At 32.8% G+C, this 17,443-nt stretch overlaps 1 protein-coding gene across 2 annotated transcripts in view; it reads left to right on the top strand.

Moving 5' to 3' along the window:
• Positions 1–1,737: 1,737 nt before the first annotated feature.
• LOC118179297 (uncharacterized) overlaps positions 1,738–17,443 on the top strand; it is a 29,789-nt gene continuing 14,083 nt past the window's right edge. Inside the window, exon 1 of one of the 2 annotated variants that reach the window (XM_035348478.2) lies at positions 1,738–1,894. The gene's annotated coding sequence lies outside the window, so the exon portion shown is untranslated. Of the gene's footprint in view, positions 1,910–17,443 lie in introns of both variants that reach the window. The other variant, XM_035348476.2, reaches the window with a different exon arrangement.

Below are 17,443 nucleotides of genomic sequence, written 5' to 3'. Positions count from 1 at the left end.
ACAGAGCGATCAGACGAACCTGAATTTATTTGTCCAATTATTTTACCAGACCGGTGTATATTCACCCAGCGTCTGATAGAATATTATCATTTACAAAATTGTCACGCTGGAACCCAAATATTACTTGGAATATTAAGGGAGCGATTTGGGTAGTGAGGGGCAGAAGAGCGGTCAGGAAAGTCGTAAACGGTTGTGTAAGATGCAATCGATACAAGGCCAAGTCTCCTAGTTGCGAGCCGTGTCAATGACTTAGCGGTGTTCGAGGTGGTAGGAGTTGATTTGGCAGGACCCTTGTATGTGAAGGGAGGTGAAAAAGTTTGCATTGTTTTGTTCACATGTGCAATATATAGGGCCGTTCATTTGGAATTGACTTCCTCATTGTCTACCGACGCATTCTTGTTGTCATTGAGACGATTCGTAGCCAGAAGGGGGAGGCCAAGAATAATTTATTCCGACAACGGAACTAATTTCAGAGGAGCGCAAAGAGAACATTGATTGATTGGGATAACATTGATTGGGAACAAATTTTGAGGCAAACGGCTATACAACGTATAATATGGAAGTTTAATCCTCCCACAGCCGCTTGGTGGGGAGGCTGGTGGGAGAGGTTAGTTCTTGTAGTAAAGGAACTGTTGAGAAGGACACTCGGTAACGCGGTTCTTACAACCGAGGAGTTGACACAGTATTATGCGACTGCGAGTCAATAATTAACTCTAGACCTCTTACCTATGTGTCGGAAAATTCGGATGATTTAATCCCACTTTCCCCAGCGATGTTTCTCATCGAGAATCGTAGCCTAGGTGTTCCTGATGTTGATTTCTGCGATTCGAAAAGGTCTTCGAAAAAGGGCTAGACATCGCCAAAAACTACTTAATGATTTAAGGCATAGATTTAGAAAAGAATATTTAGGCCTTCTGGTCCAAAATAAGAAGGATCCATCGTCAGAGCTACGGTTGGGTGAAATTGTCCTAATAGGAGATGACATGAAAAAACGGATGCATTGGCCTTTAGCTAAGGTCATTCGACTAATTCCTGGGAAAGATGGCAAGATGAGAACTGTAGAACTAAAGACTCAAGCTGGTACGCTGCTTCGTCCCATTCAGCGAGTCTTTCCATTGGAAGTGCAGTTAACGGACACACCCACTGATCCCATAAACGATAACTCTTTTACTGATCCTATTTCTTCTATTTCTAGTGATGAGCATTCAGATTCTAATGACTCTAGTAACATCCTGCAAGGGGCTAAAGTGTAAAGATTTGGACGTGCGATCAAGGTGCCTCAGAAATTGGATCTCTTCGACCAGGTACTGTATGTCTTTGAGCCAACCTGAAGTCGACTCAAAGAGGGGGAGAATGTTTGAGACGGCGGCTGCAGACAGACGATTACATAAAGGCTCGGCGAAGGTCAACAGAAGGAGCGCCGCATCTGATTGGACTATTTTTTATTATTCTTATTTTTTCTTTAATTACGAACTAAACGAGGAAATTCCCTTTTCACTCAGTTATATGTATGCACTTAATAGAGTAATGTAACGTTTTCAGCTTGTGTGAGATATCCATATTAAATCTTTATATTAATAATCCCTGCTGTGATTATTTAATTTGTAACTTGCACGTTGTAGCCCTGAGAGTTGCAACACCAACCGTTTTCTGCAATAGCGCTGCTGTTCATCTCAGCTCTATTTTTGTGTCAGCGATTCGCTACCAGAGGGCGAGCATTTCGCTACAATCGCGAGTAGCTTCCGTCAGAAACACCGTTGAAGAAAGCTGTGTGTCACAGTTCAAGGTTTATCGCGTTTTTTCACCTGAAGAAGAGATACAAATATCTGTATTCTGATGGTTTGATGAAGAAGACATACAAATATCAGTAAGAAAGCTCCCAGCTTAAGAAGAGGTAATTTTTATCCAGGTGGGAAATATAAGCGCAACATAGTTTTTTACACTTTCTGTTCTCTTGAAACTAATGTTTATTGTTATATAGGAGTCTTGAGGCTGTTTTTAAATTTTCCTGTTTAATGGCGTGAACGAAATTTTTTGTTAGCGCGAATGTCTATTGCATAACTCTTGTTATTTAAAAAATATAACAAGAATTTAGTTTAAGGAATTATATTTAAATATGTTGACGCGATTACTTGTTATATTCAGTTGACATGAACTGTTATGTGGTTATGATATTTAATTTCATTTCAGCTGATGAAGTTTCTTTCTCTGATTATTTGAAACTTTGTGATTTTCTATAAGAATTTGACAAATTGTTGATAATTTTAATCATGTTTCCAAAAGTAGGTTACGCATATGTTGGGGAGGGGGAGTTCATTAAAGTGGATATTAAATTTGTTATATTTCATTTTCACGATTAGAAATCTGTATACAATGACTTACATTTAGGTGAAAATATATTTCAGGGTATCCCTTGGCGATTTTTTGGTGCCATTCCTGTTTACATCCAACGCCCTACCCTTCCCAGTAAAAAGGCATCCAGAACATAATTAAAGCAAAAAATATATGATCTCAATAAACTGCGTTTTAAATCAAACAAGGATATAACATAAGAATGGAAATATGCATTAACTATTCTATGCAGTAAAAAAGGAAATAATCGACTCACCTTATTTAAAAATTTCTGGTTCTTCGATATTGTGTGACACACAGAATTTCTTAACAGCATCCAAAAGCTATTTAAAATTATCTAAACTATAATCTGTATACTACAATTGCCCTACTAATTCATGAAAGTAAAAATGAAAAATATCATCCATATTGTCTGTAGCATTTCTTTCAAAAATCCCTTTTTATTACACCCCACTTAACTTCCATAGTGTTGATATGAGCTCCGATTTCAAAATCCTTAAATCTCGCTGCATAATTTACCAAAAGGTGGACAAAGCCATTTAAATCTTCATTTATACACCAGTCAATCAATGTGTTCTTTCCCAATTGTTCCAAAGTGTACAGAAACTTCAGGTTAATTGTACCACCAGCAGGCATTTTACAGTGTAAAGCGCAAAATAAGCAACATACTTCCTAACCAACATCCATACCTAAGTAAGCCCTTAATACTCTCCCATTAGTCAGAATCATGCATTACAACCAGTGTCATAACAGGGTTTCCATAACATTCAGCTACTCAGGTTACCATTAATGAAACAACAACTTGGCGATAATCCAAAGGATATCCTAAAATATAGACTAACCCTTATTTGTTTTTGAGCACTTGTGCATTTCAGCCTTATTTGTAAATGACAGTTATTAAACATTAGTGATATTCACATATGAAACATATTCTTCCGGAGAGGATCCGTTGGCGGCGAAGCGTATTTACTCGCCAAGCTCGTCAACGGCTAATCGGCCATGAGTTTAGCGGTGTACAGTTACGTTACAAGATATTTAAAAAGGTTAACCGTAATACAAACCGTAAACTGAAAATCTTTAATAGCAATGAAAGGACTGGATATTATGTTCCCATAGATCCCCTAACTCCATATTCCCTCTGGCTTGCAGTATGCCATTTCCTGTTTGTAATGAAAAACAGCCTGTTAACGAATTTCCGCAAAATGTGTTGATCGTAATTGACTGTTCATTAGCTATTTTGGTGATACATACATGTCTTCTCCATTTAAAACAGAACCAGATCATATTTGCAGATCACAGCAAATAATGAGTCTTTCATGGCAAAGTTATCAATTTGTTGAAAAATAACAGTGAAATTCATATCTTTCTTTAAATATGCTTTAAGAATATAAAATTAGAAAATATTCCTGTTTTTAACAGTGCAGTTTCTTGGGAAATTGTCAAAACACAAGAGAAACAAAAAGGCACTTTTACTACTTGTACCTTCATTACATAATTTCAAAATGCTTTCCAAAGTATGAGTGAAAATAAATTCTCATCACATAAATGAAATAAACAATGTTTTCATTGAAATATAAACTATTGCAACTGTTTGACTAGGTAAAAAATAAAGTTTGTATAGGAATAAATTATATTCTGCTCTGACTTATGCATGCATAAATAAGTGTGTGCTTATGTGTGCATGTGTCATAAAATAAAAACTAACATATCCACTATTTTTATTAACAATCATGCTAACCTCAGAAACAGTAAGGGCAGAATTTAACTTTTTTGCATGTAACTCTAACAAGCATACTATGATTCATTACTTTCCAACTGATGTTCTGTGACTGAATTCTGGTAGTTTGATTTAGGTCCTAATCGAAAAAAAGACAGCTAATTGCATGGGTGTTTTCACGGTGCTTCAATATGTTACAGGAATGCAAAGCCAAAAATCCCTTATAAAGTTCTCCTCAAAGGCACACCTTCTCTTACGCAGATATTTTTTGCATGCTTTGACATAATTAAAACACACCAAACCAAACGGATACATGCCACCAGCAATTTTAAACTCAAAATATTCCTTAACTAACCCTCAAACCCTAACCTGATTTCGGTTATTGTTATTGGAGAGCTATGCTGAGTGATCAGTGAATAAGAAAAAAATTTCATTGAAAAATCATGTAGGAATAGTTTTGTATAAATTATCATGTAAGTGTGATATTGCATATATTTATTATATGATTACTTATTTTTTTTGTTATTAATTATTTTTATTTTTTCTTATTACGTGCTCCGCCCTTAGGCACTCCACAGAAAGGGAGGGATGCCCTGTAGAGGTCTTTTTAAGGGAAACTGGCTCGTTTCCATGTTACACATGGGGAAATCACGGAAACGCGCATGCAGCCAGCCCGTTCGCCGGGACTTGAACCCAGGATCGAACTACCAGTGTTCAGCAGCTTTTACTGCTCGGCCGCTGGTGGGCTTATTAATTATTATTAATAATATATTTAGGCACAGTATTTCTTTTAAATTCATCTTCTGATTTTAAATCTATTTTGAATTTTCAAATCATAATTTTATCAAATAAGTTACTGAAAATGTAGTCACAATCTCACTCTATCAAATCCGAAATTTGAGTTCAAGGATGGACAAACTATGGCCAGTGAACAACTACCTGTTTAAGATCTATATAGATATTCTATTCAGCAAATTATCAAAATATATTTAGGATTTTACTATGCAATACATAATATATATTGTAAATATATATTCATTTTTGTTTTGGCTATACAATGTATACTGTATTTGTATAAATAAAACGTAAAGGAATATCACGTGATTTGCGCATAACATGAGTTCACATAGATATCTGTTATCTCACTTCATCGACATGTATACTGTGCTCATCGACTTTGTTACATCATGAACACAGATAAGTATAACAAGATTTAGATCTCCCACTGAAAATTCCCCAGAAAGCGAGAATTACTGATAATGTATCGAAATGAAGAAAGGTAATCTTTTTTTTTTTTTTTGAATGTGGAAATTTTAACTATTTTCAAGTGGTCTGTTTAAATTTCCATTGAACATTAAACCTGTGCTTGATGTAACCATGAGGCTTGGGAATAGCATTCAATCTTGTTGATGTACCCACATGGAATTACGAGATTTACTTAAGCCCTTAAAATCTGAATACTTGCATGTGCTGTATTACACAAAACAAAAGTAAGATGGCTTAGTGCAAGATGTGTTTTCGACAAAGTTTGGCAACTGATTAACGAAATTGTGCCATTCTTCAATGAGAAACATTGTTCTGTAAAGTGTGAAGTTTTAAAATATATAGTATCAATTAATTTAGAAAGCAATCACAAAAAATCAGAGTCATATTTTCAAATTTTCACAGGACTAGTAAGTGATTAGTCACAGGATTTAATTTATATTGATACAGCATGGTTTTCAACTTAGCATTTTTCACATTTCTTTGTCATATGAACAATTTAAATGTCAAAATGCAATAGTTATGAAGATAGCCTGAAAAAGAAACCTGCATTTTGAGTCTGATTTTGAGTTTAAACACAGATTTCAATGCAATTCAAATGTAACTAGAAATTTTCAGCATGCCTTGCAATATAAACTATGAAGCCGTGAGACCACATTTGCAACTTGAAGTAATTTAGTTACAGTCTAACAATCACTTGAAGCAGTTGTTTCTCAGTGTTCCAAAATTACAGTTGTTCAAATCATTATATAACTACATATACATGGGAATAACAAAAAGTAGTAAAATTTATCACAGATCTGCACACGTTGGTTGACTCTTTTCTTTTGACGATATTCTTAGCATATGCTAAGAACATGATGCTGTTACAAAATGCTGGTTATCAAAATTAATCTCCAAAATAGATAACTTATTTATTTTGATAATTTCAAAATATTTTTCTATTCAACTACATAGAGATAATCAAATGAAGAAAATTCCCAAAGCCTGTGGAAACTATCCAACATTACAAAAAAAATCATAAAACAACAGTCTCCTATTCAACTTATATAAACAAAGTAATTGTTCAACTTTACACAATCCTAAACAAGTCTTTTAATTGAAGACTAACTTTATATCTCTGGTCAGTGCAAAGTTTTGTAAATGCGTATATTAAAAATATTTTCAATAACACATTAAAAACACTTAAAAATAAATAGCAATGTCTCCGTAAAATAATGAAACAAACATGAATGCCAAAGTGAAGACTAGATGTCATGCCATAGTCATTTGAAATAAATTGTATTGACACACATTTCACTTTGGAAAGAAGAAAGTCCATCTCTAAAAAGATGTTTGGAAACTTATAAGAAATGATCAGCAAATTTACCTTAAAATGGACGTAAATCAATGCTGTATACATTACTGCATTTTAGAATATCCAAAATGAGAATGAAAAAAGCAATATTTTCATTGATTTTTAGGAAATAGCATATGCTGTTGACAAATTCATATGTAAACTAGGATAATTCTAGTTCCAGGATATCGCTGAAATTATTTCTCCTTAAAACAGATGTGAGAAAAAACCAGCACTTGCAGCATTCTAGACCTTTCATCAGGTCTGATGAAATTAAACGCAGCAATATCATTTTCTTTTGAATGATGCATTCAGGTGTATGAGAAAGGCAGATGAAACACTTCTCAGAATGTTGTATCATGAGTCGTAAATGCTTTGCTTATATTATGCCAAGCAGTAATAGCTTTAGGGGCCATGACAGTGTGATGGCCCAAGATACTGAGTACTGAAGATTCAAACTAGGGTCAAACTACCAGTATCCAGCAAGTGTATTGCTGAACTGCTTGTGAACTTGAACAAAAGTATGAATATCTTGTTAGTGAAACCCATAACGTAAGAAAAACAGCACACTTGATAAAATGTTCAAGATTAATGGTCGATTTTGTTATGAATCCCATGGTTCTGACATGTTTTAAATATACTCCTTCCACACGGATAGAAGCTGAATGATCATTGTCCTGCTTACTACAGATATAACCTTTCAATGTATAATCTGAAGGAAAGTTTAGGTTATTCGAATATGGCAAAGCATACCAGCTGTTGACCTGAAGAAGGATGCCTTTATGAACATTCTAAGGGAAACTGGCTTGTATTTGCATTACATATGAGGAAAACTAGAAAAATCAACCATGCAGCCAGCCCTTTAACCATGATATGAACACAGATCAAACTACCAGTATTCAATGGTCTTAAGCACTAGTAGGAAAAATCTAACAAAATGCTTGCAATATCATGCAATCAGAAATTCACTAAATGTTGCACAGCAGGATTACTTTTTCAAGTGTCGAGGATGAGAATACTTAATTTTGTTTTGTTTATATAGGTATTTGGTCATGGTATTATTCATTACATATATTCTCTGTTGTTCATACAGATACTAATATTTTAGTACATTTAAAAGTGTCTTTTTCATTAAGTGCTTTGCTTGTCAATATTCCCAAAATTGTGTTTCATATGTTAAGTGCTACTGTACATATAATAGATTAATGGATTCATTACAGAATAATACATTTCAAATATCCATTTTATGCAAGCAATTTTCAAAGTTATTTTTTGAATTTACTTGCTGATAGCTTAAAATATTTTATTTTGAAACAACTGCCTTTTTCACAATAAACTGGACATTGCCAAGAATCTTCAATAATATTCAAATCCTTTAGAGTAGCATTGTAAATAAAACTATAAGAACATTATACATTTTGTTATCTTTCAAAAGTCAAACTTTGATTAATTACTCAAAGCAGTGGTTTACTAACTTTGATGACCAATAAAAAATCTTAAAAAAAAAATTTTTTTTTTAAAATCTCATCTCAGAGAACCAATAATACTTTTTTTTATTCATTATTACTTCTTTATTTCTTTCTAATCATCTATCATATATAAACACCTAGCATCTTCTGAAAGGTAATTGCTAAGATACATTAAAAATATGTCAAATTTTTAAGCATGAAAAGTGATGTAATTCCTATTATTTTAGATAAAAATAAGAGTAATAAAAATAAAAACTTTAGTTAATTATTTAAAACCTTATATTATTGCAGCCCACGTTAATCATGTTTTAGGACTCGGGTACCCTATGGTTCTGAGTGTTTAGTCTTTTAATTATTAAGAACACAGTCATACTACTCTAAACAGGCGTGTTACCAATTATCAATAAGGCCCCCCCCCTCCGCCGCAATTTCACCTGCTCATCCGGTAGTGATGCACCACCAGCCAGCGGCAAAACGGAGCACGAACAAAACATATGAGAACAGATTCGTTGTCTAAGCGTTTGAAGAATCAGGTTGCTACCTACGACCACCGAATTCGCCGGGTTACCAACTTTGAACTGTTATCGCCAATTTTGGCGATGTTTACATTTAACGGAACCTCTGCGGAAGTGCTTCCATAAGTGGATTTTTATTTCACATGTTCATCCTTTTCCTGTTGTTCATCCTTTTTTAAAACCTGTACTTCTATATTAAAGCGACCACCAAAATTGAAGTGCTAATTAATAGAGGTGTCTCACCAAAATCTCACCCATGTTCTTATGTTCGCATCATGTTTCATTTTTCGTAATGTTTTTGAATTTGCATTGTTTTTTTAAAGACTACTCCTTGCTTTTTTGTGAATTTGCGATTGACAATCTTTAATTTACCAAATAAAGAGGTGGATGCCATATAATTGTTTAAAGAAAGATATGTTTTAGCTGACAAACGGTATGCAAAAAATGGCAACAACTTGAAACTGAGTTAACGATGAAAATATTTAGAGGTGCAGTGTTAAAAACAGTAAAATAAAGAAAGGCCTGCACTTTAGAAACTGTTTCATGATTTCAGAATATCGTTCATCACTGTTATTAGATTTATGAATTCTTGGGCTGAGGCGTTAACAATCACCAAATATGTGACAACTTAATATGTGTGAATATGCTGCAATTGATTGGAACAGTTGCACGCAGGAAGTGTATTCCCGACAGATGTAAACAATTCAGTTGACGAATGGGAGGTCTCAATAAAACATTTGAAATCGATGAAAAATTGTTCATCTGGCATAAGAGTAACAGCAGTACAGTACTCCTACAACAGTGGATTTTTGAAGCAATAACCAGAAAGATAGTAAGTACTTTGTGGTTCAGATCTCGAATAGAGATGCTGGTACACTTATGGAGAAAATTATTCAAATAATCAAGATGCATCAACAATCTATTCAGATTGGTGGAAGAGATATAAAGAAGAGCAACTTGAAGAAGCTTTTTACAGTCTTTTCACTGTGAACCGTAAGTATGATTTTGTAGATCCAACAACTGGTGTTTAGGCCTGAAACATGGAAGGAATGCAGGGTTTAGCCAAGTAGAGTAAAGAAAAGCAATGATGCATAGCTCAGCATCATCTCGAATTATATCTTTCAGAATTTATATGTAGAAAATACACAAGGGAAAAAATTAGGTTTTTGATTAATAGTTGAAAGCAGTTTCTAAAATATGGCCTTGTTATAATGATTATTAAAAGTATCCTTAGGAGAAAACATGAATATTATTGTTATTATAAATTGTGTAATTTATTTTTACATCCCTGCTTAATGAGCTTCTCGAAATCATAGCTGTGATTTTGGTGTAATCCTAAGGTTGGGGCTGCTACAATAAGGAAAACCCCTAAAAACTGCTGGTTTTGAAAAAAGTTACTCAAAATGTTTTTGGTTTAAAAAAAAAAAAAAAAAAGTTTATTCAAAAAGTTCTGAAACTGTACTCTCATTTTTGATGAACTCTCCTGCTTTCTTACTCTTTGCTCTAACTCACTGCTTGTGTTTTTGTTAGGATATAAGTCCTAAGAATATGAAAGGATTTGGATGACTTCAGGACATTTCTGTTATAACCACTAGGAAATATTTAGGGCTGTATGTTAGAAACATTTTCATAATAGAATTTGAATTTTATATTCCAAATTTTCATTAAGAGTATTTGGTACTCCATGTTATAGATGCCACGAGATTCAATTGCTAATCAACTGACACATCTGACCATGTGTTCTTATACCTCACTGCATGTTGCATCTCGGTTGATTAATGATTAAATTTTGGGGGTTACTATAATAAGAAAGTACCAAAAATTTATGTAATTATACTGTTTCACATTATTTTTGATAAAAAAATAAATTTCCTATCTAGAAGGGACAATCCCCAAATCATTATGCCTCCACCCTCATGCTTAGCAGGTTTTTCAGATTCAGTTCTTCATTCAACTTTTGCCATACGGCAATATGTACATATACCCAAATATATTAATATTTTTCTTGTCTGCAAATATGATAAATGTTTGATTAAGTTAAAATAACACATTGAATAATGATTTTTGGAGGAGTCAAACAAGAAGCCAATAATCAAAAACGAAGTCCAACATTAAGAATCGGCGTAAATTAAAAAAAAACATTTTTTTGCAGTTCTAATTTTGATAGTTTTTTTAGCTAACTTTTTCATCTGCTTAAGTGCAAATGAAGTGAAGAAAGATAAGGATAGAGATAAGATAAGAAAAACTGGACAGAAGTTAAGCTACTGTCGCCATCATGAAACAAGAACGACTAAAAAATATATATATCTTTAAAGGCTGAAGGTAAAGATGTATTGTAATTGGCATCATTAACTACAACAGAAATGTTTTTCTGGATGTGAAATGCTTCTAAAAAATCTAATTCACCAATGGAGGATGTTTTTTGAATAATTTTGGCAGCAGAAAAATGGAAAGTATGATTTTCATTTCAACAATGCTAAGCAACAGCGGTTTTCTGTTTGCTTTCTCCTATCATATGCCTCATGTTCTTTAACACAAAATTTTAAGCCTCTTTTTGTTTGACCAGTGTAAATTAAACTACATTGGCAAGGAATCCTGTAAATACCCCAGGAATTCATATCCAGAATGGAGTCCTTAGGCATGGAACTAGGAATTTTAGTGATAGGAGAGAAAACAACCCAAAAGTTAAATTTCTGCAAAATACGTGCAATTTTATAGCTAATTGACAGAAAGAATGACAACAGAATTCTTATAATCACCTAAAATAGGATTTGTATCTTTTGATGTGTTCTGATGAGAATTTTTAAACTGCACGGTCAATAAAATGTTGGGTGAAAGCCCCTGTCATGTCAATAGCAACTGCTTTTAAATAATTTAATTCTTGATCAAAAGCTAATTTGGAGGAGCAAACTTGAAGTGCACAGAAAATAAAGAAATAAAATGAAGCTAACTTCTGTTTCATCGGATGGCATTATTTGAAGTGTGGTGGAAGGCAAACCGATGAAGGTTTTCCGTAAACTGTAGTGAACTCGGATATGTTACGTGTGACCAGGATGTCGAGGAACGGAAGAGAATTGGATGTCTCAAGTTCAGAAGTAAACTGAACAGCAGGATCAATGGAATTCGTTATTGAAAGAACATTATTTAAATAATTTTCACTACTGTCAAACAGGGTAAATTTATTGTCAACATAACGGAACCAAACTGGGAAGTTTAAAGTTTCAAATAATGTTGATTCAAAATAAAGCATGTATCGGCAACGATTGGACTAAGAGAACTTCCCATGGCTAAACCTTCAGTTTGCTTATAATACTTATTTTGAAAAAATGCGTTTGTTTCAAACAGAGTTGAGTAAGTGAAATAAATTTCATGCAGGAGAAATGAAATTCACAAAGTCTAGTTTTTAGACATCTTTTTGCACCTTCAACTGGAACACTGGTAAATAATGATTTAACATCAAAAGAAACCATGAGGACATTTTGGGGAGAAATACTTTTAACTTTTTCTACAGACTCTATTGAATTTTTTATGGTGTAAATGTTGAAATTGTTTATGATGTAAAAGTTGAAAATTTAGAAACTAAATATTTAGCTAACAGATACGAAGCAGTGCCTAAATTTGATACAATAGGGTGGAAAGGAATATCGCTTTTATGAATGTTGGGAAGAGCATATAATCTGGCACAATTCGCAACAGATGGGATAAGCAGTCATTATAAGTGGCTCGGAAGGATTTGTAAAGATTTGATTGCAGTTTTAATTTTTGAGATGTCCAAAGGTGAAGGGTCTTTCGGGGTCATTATATGTGGTCTCCTTCGTTTAAGAGTTTAGTGACACCATCACTGTAAGTGTTCTTGTCCGTGATGATTATCTGGCCACCTTTGTCAGCCTTTGAAATGATAATATCTGGGTTAGAATAAATTTCATGCAATGTAGTTCTTTCATTTAGGTTTGGCTTCAAAGATTTATTGTGTATTTTCACATTATGGGCGATAAGATGGCCAATCATTTATCTGAAACTTAACTGAATTTGAAAGCTTTTTCGTTAGGAGCCACAATCTTTGGAATCGAAGGTTTTGAAGGTTGTGAGAAGTTAAAATTATATTTCAGAATTTGCTCTTGTTCTTCTGTTAAACTAACACTAAAAATAGTAACTATTGGTTTAATGTTTACAATGGGAAAATTTTTTTAACTACTTAAATTGAAAGACTGGAAAGAAGATTTGGGAATTTGAAAGCAAGTGTGTTCTTATGATTGTTATCTACATTCTCAATTCTAAACCAGGACTTATATTCAATAGCAGTTAATTTTGGATATGAATTAGCAAGTTCCAAATGAATCTTATATAGCTCAATTTTGGATAACTGTTGACGTGTAATTCTTATGACGGACTGAAGCAAGGCAAGTTTGCAGTTTAAGAGAATTTTTGAAACACGATTGGAAGATTTTAGATTACATTTAATCTGAATGAAATTGGGGATCAGTTTTTTTACATTTACACTTTAGGAAAAAATCAAGGTGATTCAGTCATTTCAGGTGTAATTTTGTGAACCGATTAATGGAAGAAGACATGATAAATAATGAAGGAAAAAAAAAGTTAAACTAACTTAACCCTTTGCGGCACACTATACGTTAACATCCGAATTTCAACAAAAAAAGTTGTATGCAATCTATTTAGTCCTAAAGGAGTATACAGGTAAAATTTTGTAAAAATTGCACTTACCGTTTTAATTCTGTGGGTGTTCCATGAAGTGGAACACTGCGCCGCCAAAGCTTTTAAAAGTGTGACTAAGCGAGCATTGCAGTGAAGCACGAAAATGAGTAGAAGCGTTTGTATAAGAATGAAAAAACTGTATTATGGCTGTATACATGGTTTCCTGGATATACACAATATTCTTGAATATATACGGATAAATAAGATAAATATCTATATACAAAAGTCCTATATACAAAAGTATTTACAAATTTTTGGAAAGAGTTAGGCCTCTCAATGCCATTTATAGAAAATTAATAATTAAAAAAATTAACTACGATTAATATTAGCAATAAAGAAAATAAGCCTATAATACATACAAATAAGCCTATAATACATACATACATGAAAAATATCTACACAATTATTGAAGATAAATGGGAATGAGACTAAAATGCGACAGCAAAAAATTCGCACAGGTCTAAGTAAAGATGAGTCAAGCTACTAATAAAATTCCTGCCTAAGAAACTACTCCCAAAAAATTCGAGATGCCAATATTGGCTTTCATAACACAAAACACACCTCACCCCTCAATACTGCTTTGTTTGAATTCATTCTTCCCTCCAAAACAACGGAAACAGAAAACGTAAACAACGGATGTTCTCTCCTAAGCACAGATGTTCTGATTCGTAACAGCATGAGATCACTAAAGACGCAGTGTTCCCGCTAATGGAACACCCAGTTTCATTCAATGATTCTGCGTATGGTTTTTGTATGAAAGGTTTAAAAAAATAGAGAAAATTACTTGAAAAAAGTGCATTTTAATAACACATAATAAATGAAAATTCTGTGTCTCCTTGTGATATGCTGCTATCTACTATTTAAAAAGAAAAGTTCAAAGTATATTATAAAGGCATTTTTATCTATTTACGGTTGGATTTAAAGGTTTCAGAAGCGATTCAGTTTGGGTGTTCCATGTAGTGGAACACTGAGCCGCAAAGGGTTAACTAAGCACAAGTAAAGCACACAATTTTGAAACAGTTTTCACCCTGCAAAATGTATATGAAATGAAATATTTGCAACTAGAGGCAGCAAATCAGATAAGCAAAAGCACAAAATCAAATAAGAAAAATTAGAACTTGTAAACTATAAATCAAATTTAAAAAATTGGAAAACATTAATCGAAACCTCAGATAAGCAAAGCAAAAAAATCAAATGAGAAAATTTAAAAGAATATAAACCACAAATCAAACTTTAAAAATTGGAAAGAAGTAATGTTGGACTTTGTTTTTGATTGTTATTCAACATGATATTTGAACTAAATTAAAAAGCCAGTAGTTTAATTTCTATCAAGCTATTCTTATCACCATATTTTATCTCGTTCATTTGTACTTAGGCAGCTGAGGAGAATGGTTCTGTAGTTAAACCATCGAAACTAGTCCTGCAAAATTTACAAATATTATGCTGATTCTTGCTGTTTGACTTCTCTAAAATATCCTTGCTTACTATAGATTTTTATAAATGCCAGGCATATTTTCATCATTTTCTTGTTGACAAAGCATTTTCTTTCTCTCTGTTTGCCCATTATAGCCATGTGCTATAATGATTTAACTTTTATTAGTGTTATTGCAAACCGTTGTCCTAATTCATCACAAGTTTTACAGTACCAGTGTTTGGAATTGTTTGATTTTTCATAGAATTCTCCAATTCCTTCATTGTAGCTTAGAAGGTAATCCAGACTTAGTGTACCTTAGAAGGTAGTGAGTGCATTTAAACAGTTTCAAACTATTTTCATAATTTTAATACACGAAAGAAAGTTGATTGTTTTTACATCAAGGAATTTTTGGATATTTTGAATGCCTTTAGCCACGTCTGAAATGGTGAAAAGTTTAACTTTTAACATAAATTGTAATTAATTTGTAGGGTCAGACCATATTCACTTCATATATGAAACTTAACATATTTTACTGAACAAATAATAATTTCCAAATGCCAGTGATAAATTTGTGATGTAGTGTTATTAAAACAAAAAATTATGACAAGATCCCCTGCCAAAGCATATCAACAAAACTTTTGAGTGTCTGAATTATTATGCAAGTTGCTGACTAATACTTTTTGAGTAACTTATTTTATTACAAGGAATGGTACTTTTCCGTTTCGCCGGCGCAAATCTCGCCAAGCAGACTTTATTGGCGACAACATACATTATACACACAAAAAATATTAAAAAAATGTTAGTCCTAAGAATTCTTTTTTTGAAGGCATAAACATTGTAATATCGCTTAAAATTTTATAAAAAGCCAATAAATTTATAAAAAGACATTAATTTAAGAATTTACTATGCTTTCATGGTTCAACATCCTGTTTCGCCGGTTCATATCACGTGACCCCAAGCGATCTCATCTCACGTATACTACTCTACAAAAATATAATGCTCTCAGTAATTATCTACATTAATTTCAAGTTAAATCTTAATTTGGAATACAAGTTTAAATGCAAGAAATACTTCAATTCGTACGAATAACTTACTCAGAAATTATGTAAAACTGCAGTGCTTTACTTCGCTAATGCATTCTCATTAGAATTGATGAATTTAACCCTTGACTTTACCTTTTCTATATTTTCGGCTTCGGGTAAGCGCTGTGATTGCATCCTAATTGATTTAATTGCCAAAAATGGCCTTAGACATAAAACTGAACTATCTGAATGAGGCGTAAAAGGTTACCAGCGAGAATATTCCGTTTGGCATCGGTTGTACCATTATTGGCGACTTTATCGCTTGCGCCGGCAAAACGGAAAAGTACCCAAGGAATATTTTTATCATATCTATTTCATAATAAACGAGGCTTGAAATAGAGAGAAAATAATTTTTATTCTGTCTTCTAATATTTAGTACAAGATTATTTATGTAAATAAACTTCAAACGTACAAGTGTTAAAAAACAAATGTGAGTTACTGAAAAACATTTTATTAGTGTGGATCTTCTGTGCAACTATAAGTAATGTGTTGAATTTTTCTGATTTCTACTATAGCTTATCATTCTTGCATTTCTTATGCTTTTAAATGTATATGCTATTATATATATATTATTAATTACACACACTTTGTTAAAATTATTTGAAAGTAGGAAGGATATAAAAAGGGAAAGGAAAATAGGTTGCTATAAGTTAAGATGTTCGCCATTTGATTTATTCTTGGTGCAAACTGAAAAAAAAATGCACTAAGATAAGTTTTTAAATTTCTGTCATAAATTTTGCACCTAATTTTACAAAATTTAATATTTAGGCATAATTTGAATCATAGAATCGAAATATGGAAAAAATTGGCATGTCATTTCAGAAAAATTCTGATTTTGTGTTGAAATACCTGTATTAGAACAATATATATAAATGTAATATATATAAAGTCGCACTTTAGAGACATGAAAAATGAAATTTCAATTTCAGGTAAAAGTATATTTTAGGGTAGCCCATGGCAATTTTTGGCAGTGCATGGATACCAAGTTTGTGCAATCCTTATTATTTTGGCTTGCATAATGGCGATCTGTGCGACAAAAATTGCTGCTACATAAAGCCAAAATAACAAGTCAAAGAATTGCACAAACTCTGTATCCATGTACACATCGACCTATTTTCACTAAAAAAAATATCCCCGAATTTCACAAAAATGGCATTGCGCACTCTCTTGACTTTATCCATGTACACGTCCACCTATTTTCACTTTAAAAAAAATCCAAGAATTGCACAAACTTGCATTGTGCACTCCAGTCACTTTGTCCATGTGCACATCGATATATTTTCACTTAAAACGTTAAAGGAGCACCCAATTCTACAAACAGGGAAACAAAAAAATACATAAACTACATTATAACTAACTAAACTACATTTTAAACCAAACAATAAAATAACATAAAAAAGGAACAACATGTTATACATTTAAGCACTAAATAAAGCAAATATTCACTTACCATGATTTTCGAGTTTGCTTCGTACACCCAGAGCCACATAAAAATCAAAATATCAATCATACTCAAATGACTTTCAAACCAGGTACTCTTTCTGATTGAACGCTTCACATCTGAACCGTTCTTCCTGCAAAC

This window comes from Stegodyphus dumicola, chromosome 4 (assembly GCF_044657685.1).
Source record: "Stegodyphus dumicola isolate Sdum_Otavi_A_Nest chromosome 4, ASM4465768v1".
NCBI classification, from domain to species: domain Eukaryota; kingdom Metazoa; phylum Arthropoda; class Arachnida; order Araneae; family Eresidae; genus Stegodyphus; species Stegodyphus dumicola.
Note: the sequence above shows the minus strand (reverse complement) of the source record. Positions and strands in the feature narration are given on the sequence as shown.